We start from the raw sequence: 6,355 nt of genomic DNA on the forward strand, positions 1-6,355 counted from the left end.
TGTCACAGTAGTTTTGCTGTTAAAAGTAAGTGAGCCACATTACAGCAGTTCCAGATGACAGAGTACGTAAAGAGGAAAGTAAATAAATGTCACTGTGCCCTACCATTCTCTTTCCTATGGAGTGGAATAAAGAAAAAAAAAAAAAAAAGAAGTGCTGTCTGGCTAGCTAAGTCCTATTCAGAACAACCTGCTAACACAAGACTAAGATCTCTATGACCCAGGTACAGAGCACAGGAAAGAATCATGGGAGGAGGATTTAAAAATACTTCAGGGAGTATACACATACAGTAATACATTTAGAAACGTTAGATTAGTTTAAAATCTTGCTCAGGTATCAAAGAATACAGGAAGTACCACAGAAATAGGATCAATGCAACGCTGATCTTTTTAAAGCAGACTGGCAGAGTAATATATTGTGCCACAGGATGGGCTTTTTAACTGAAATGCACAGCTTGCACAAGCAGAAATTACTCTACATGCTGTATTTGTGAGAAAACCTATTAACATGCCAAACAACATATTTATGCAACTCTGAGTTGCCTCAAACCAGTGAAACAGAGTTTTGTTGATTTCCTAATGAGATTTCCGCTAGTGTTCAAAGAGAGCCAGCCTTGGCTTCGGGCATGAGCACAGACACTTTCAAAACCCCACAGATTTACAAAGCCTTCGGAGAAACAGATAAGTTCTGAAAACAAGCACAGCAGACCTTCTCTTCCAGTTCTCAAAAAAGCCCACCAAAGCCAACAGGTAGCCTCTGTTAAGTCAGGTGATCTCAACTTTGTGCTCTGCTGTTTCTCTGGCAAGGTAAATATTTCCTGGGATGCAATAGGGCAAAGCAAACCCTGAGCAGAGATACCAGCAGAATAACACAGACTAATGGGTAGAGAGACAAACATCTCCTGGTGGAGGGAAAACAAATTAGAGGGGGCTTGGTCAGCTGTTTAGAAGAAATTGGAAGGGGAAGCCTGCTGAGAAAAAAAAAAATTAAAAATCAATGAAAGTAATTTGGATTTAGGAAAGGACATAAATGCAGGTCAGGAAAACAGATGGACAATGGGGAGTGACCTGTTTGGGTTACAAGGCAAAAGTGAGACTTCAAAGATTTCAAATATGCATCTGAACTTTGGAATTCTTACAATTAAGGAGTCAGACTTGGAAATCCTTTGATGTTTGCCCTGCAGAATTTCCAGCTGGTTGGAGAAGGACCCAGAGACTCAGCATATGAGCAGCTCCCTTTCCTGAACTCTCACAAGATAAGAGCCTGATTCACACAGCAGCAGAAGCACAAAACCTCCTCATTTTGGCAGGTGTTGTTGCCAGGCAACAGATCCATTAAGCAGCACAAGCTTAGGGATCCTGATTAACCCATTAGCTTCTCAATTAAAACACTAATTCGGGCACTGGCAGGTTTACGAACCCCACAGGGTGCTTCCCTGCACCAGTGTGACGTCCCAGACAGGCATTGCCCTGTGCCAGCAAGCCCTGCCATAGGGCCAGTGGACAAGGTTTTGCCTGAGAGGACTCCACCACAGCAGAGGCTTGTATGCCTTTCAGAACCGGGAAACAAAAGATGAAGGAGGGAATAATAACTGTGATGAAGGAATGTGAATTATTCATAAGAAATTAATGCAAGCCACCGGGGCAAGCATGGAGAGGGTTTTGTTTTGCTCATAGGATGGGTAGCTGCTCAGCTGCACTGATCACGGGATCTCATCCGTACTGTTCACAAGATGACAATTTTACATCATAAGAGGTCCCCTGATGGCATGTATTAATTTATAATCGACGCAAAAGGAAGGGAGTATTTTTGTGTATCACGCTAGTAAAACACACAAACTACTCCCTCAAGGCACATATACGCATATATTAAAACATTAGCAATGGCACTAGAGTTAATAAGAGCTATGACATACAACACAACTATTCACACACACTTCATGGCAACCCAAAGCCAGTGCCTGGAAGTCACACTATTCTGAAGTGAGGCTAGGCAGCTTAGTTGCAAATAGGGGAAAAACAGATTATTGGATGCCTGGCACATGCTTTTAAAACAAAAAAAAGTTGAACAGTAAGGCCACATACAATGGAGTATCCTTTCAGAAAGAAAACATTCTATGTAAGAAGGACTGTGTATCTTTTAAGTGTATTTATCGACATATTCATTGCATTAGTCATCAGGGATGAACTTATGTAAGCATGAAGCACTGTAAATGTATGTGATTAAATATGATGCAAGAGTATGGCTGAAAACTAGTTCTACTATTTTTTCCCAAGATTATTACATTATTACAATATTATTACATTCTTCTGTTCTTTTAAATTAAATTCATTTTTGATTATGTTTAACCTAATGCAAATAAGTATTTGTTAGTTTGGGTTTCCTCCCTCTCCCTCCTCCTCTTGCTGCACAGAATAGTAAGAGAAAACAAATGTTTGCAAAGTTGAAGAGAACAGAGAAATTGAAACTATACTCTGATATGGATAATCTCAGGAAAAAAGAAAAAAATGCCTGAACCTGTGGTCTATCAATTGCTAACAGTTGTTGGATAGTCTTGTGTTTCAGAAAGCACCCCAGGAAATTACTACATTGTAGTATAACAAGGAAATTAATGAAACAAACTGTTAATTAAAATAAAAAAATAAATAAACCGAAGACAACATTAAATGCATTAGAACATTTAACTTTATTTTTACCAGTTGTGTTGCAATTGGCAAATAATATTTATTCCTGCCTTGACAAAATCTCAGTGGTTTGCAGATAGGAATAAAGAGAAGACTATTGCTGGTTTGGAGGTAAAATAAGGTATTTGCTGTCACAACACTTTGCAGCATGGAAACACAGCTTTAGCTTGAGCAAGGGGATTGATCTTTGGAGAAGTATTTTTAGACATTATCTTTCTCCATTTCATTTCAATCCTAACTGACTTTTTTCCTCCTAAAATTTTGTCACCCATTCTTTTCAGCTTAAATCAGTGCGGCTGGTTGTTGTGAAGATAGAGACTCAAGCCATGAGACACAGCAGAAGATCCTCACAGACATGTAAGTTGAAATTTTATGAGATGTCACCCTTTCAGTCCCACTGGGATCTAAAAGCACTTTGTTTTCATCTGGCATACAGAAAAATGAGTACATTTTCCTGAGAAGAAAGTATTTTATCTGGTCTTTTTTTTCCCATGATATCATTATACAATGGCAAATAGCAAGTGATACACTTATTAAATTCTAGTTTGGTACAGAGCAACCAAAAGGGAATGAAACATTGTCCTCTCTTCCACTGGGGAATACTTTTCTATCTGTTCCCTACCAGTTTGATTTTTGTTAGAGCTTGAAATAGCTGGAATAGAATAGCTCAGTTTTCTTCTATGAAGTTTTATTCAAGTTTTATTACCTCTACAGTCCACAGAGGCTAGTTCCATCATCTTAAGTACAACCCTCAGAGACCTGCAAAAATGAATTCTGTCTATTTACTGCATTTTACCTACATGACATACTTTTACATTTATTTGAGTTTGAGTGCCAGAAGTATGTAAGAATTATATGTTTTGAAATTAACTTTAGATCATGATTTCTTGTAGCATGAGAGTGAAATAAAAAGCTGATTTATAGATGTACAAAAGGACCATACAATGATTTGTATGACAACAACATTTTGCATATAGAAAACACAGAAAATTCCTTGCAGTTAAAGAAATCCACATCACCAGCACAGAAATCTGACCCTCACTTCTTAATTCTTACATCTTTACTGCCTGAATGGCAGAAACACTTTCACTACTGTTGAAGAAAGTTACCGGACAATATTTCTTTACTTTGAAAAGTTTAGAATTCACTGTCACAGATCCAAAACATATTTCTCCTTACTTATAAATGAGAAGACAACTCAGAATCAAATAATGATGTTTTCTAAATTTGTTTTTGCAATAAGAATATCAAAAGCAACACTTGAGACAGCTTATTATCTCTCCACAATTTATTTGGACAATGATAAAGCAGAAAAAGGACTGCTTCTTACTTCAGTCTTCTGACATAACTCAATATAAGTCCAAAATAAATTGAGTGTGTGGGATTTGAGATTATAAGGGGGCCCTATACATGTGTCATCTCTCCCTTACAAGAAGAAAGTCTATTAAGAAGTGATTCCTGAAAAATTAAATGGATATAATGGGAGGTATTAATGTAGCCACTGCAGAAGGAAAGAAGGTGCATTTTTGAGCTATGTTCCAGCGCTTTGTCCTATCAGCAATGGCCCTAAAATCAGTATCAGTCCCAATACAGACTATTGGCTCACTCTTTTAAACTTAAGATAAGTATAAAGTCTAAAAAAAACCAAACAAACCTTTGCAGTGTTGAATTGCCTTTCTCTCCTATTTCCTTTTACAGAGGGTTTTCCTTAACAACCATTCAGTCATTCAGAATATCACTACTTTCTTGTCTGCTTTGCCTTTCAGACTTCCCCTTTTTTCAAAACAAAACATATATATGTGGCACTAAAATGACAAATATTTCTAATGATGACATGCTTGACACATCAAATTGTTTTCCTATATAGTGAAAGGGCTTTAAAAATGACAGCTTGTCAGGTGCTCATGAATAAATGAAGCAAAGCAAAGCAGATGGAAATGTTCAAATCTTGTAGAAGTGGACTCCAAACCTGTAGGCAGACCGGGGAAGACTGTTCAATTTTAAAATTGAAAAAGAGTTGGCAGCATAGGAGAACACTAATAAATACTTACACTTGAAGTACAAGAACCCCTTAGTTTTATATCAGTAACAAAATGACTTTTAACTGGTTGTGAAACATGCCTGTCTGCTTGAAAAATACATCTCTGACACTGAATTACATCAGACCCTTCAACTCCTAATTTTTAGAGGTTATTGCATACAACACTACTGAAGCTGGAAGAACGCCTGAAAGCAAGGTCACAAAATAAGGTTACAAAATTTTGTTCAGTTAGATGACTGGCTTGAGGCTTGGTATCTATCATTGACCAAAACTGCACCTATTCAACTATAAAAAACATTTCCTAGGAAACTTGTGATTAGAAGTCAAAATGGTAAACTTCGGTGACCTAATTTTTCACGTATGGTGATATTTATTTATATTAATTTCAATATTGCTTTGAATTTAAACTTTGAATACTGGTATTGGCATCACACGTGATTGTGATTTTTCTCTTTTGGAAAAGCTGTGAAAACAGAGATCAGTCACAGCTAACAAAAATCCTAGCACAGTACTGTAATTGTGCATTGAACTTGCCCTAGCCTAGCAATTCTGCAGTTTTGTTCTTTTTACAGTCATTCATATCACTAGCTTGTTTTTTAGTTAGTGACACCAGGTCAGATAGCAATGTCCTAAAATATCTCTAAAAAACCAAACAAACAAACAAAAAGACACCTTCATGGGGAAATAATTCAAAGCACTTTTAGCAATCTATAAAAATAAGACTTCAAATATTTTTCAAAGGTAGATCTAAGCTTTAGAAAGTTAGTTCCTAAGCTTTCATGTACTTAGAAAAAGATCCCAAACAAACAACAAAAACCAAACATTAAACACTACGCTGCAAATTTCACTACTAAGCCACAGAATCACAAAATCACAGAAACATCTAGGTTGGAAAAGACCTCCCAGATCATCGAGTCCAACCTTTGACCAACCGCACCGTGACAGCTAAACCATAGCACTGAGTGCCACATCCAGTCACTTCTTGAACACCTCCAGGGATGGTGACTCCACCACCTCCCTGGGCAGCCCATTCCAAGGTTTAACAACCCTTTCCATGAAGAAATTTATCCTGATGTCCAACCTGAACCTCCCCTGGGGCAGCTTGAGGCCATGTCCTCTTGTCTTTTTGTTCATTGCCTGGGAGAAGCCAACCCCCACCTGGCTACAACCTCATTTCAGGCAGTTGTAGAGAGTGATGAGGTCCCCCCTGAGTCTCCTTTTCTCCAGGCTAAACATCTTGGCCCCCTCGACCACTCCTTATAGGACTTGCACTCTCAACCCTTCCCCAGCTCCGCTGCCCTTCTCTGGACTTGCTCCAGCACCTCAATGTCTTCCTTCTACTGAGGGGCCCAGAACTGGACGCAGCACTTGAGGTGTGGCCTCACCAGTGCCGAGTACAGGGGGACAAGCTTTTCTCTAGTCCCGCTGGTCACACTATTGGCGATAAAGGCTAGGATGCCATTGGCCTTCCTGGCCATCTGGGCACACTCTGGCTCACGTTTACCAAGAGCCTCTAAAGAGAAATTCAGGGACCAGCTGCCAACTGGATTTAGCTCCATTCACCACAACCCTCTGGGTGTGGTCATCTGGTCACCCAGCCATCCAGGCAGTTTTTTACCCATCAAAGAGTCC

Source organism: Corvus cornix, chromosome Z, assembly GCF_000738735.6.
Source record: "Corvus cornix cornix isolate S_Up_H32 chromosome Z, ASM73873v5, whole genome shotgun sequence".
Taxonomy (NCBI): Eukaryota; Metazoa; Chordata; class Aves; order Passeriformes; family Corvidae; genus Corvus; species Corvus cornix.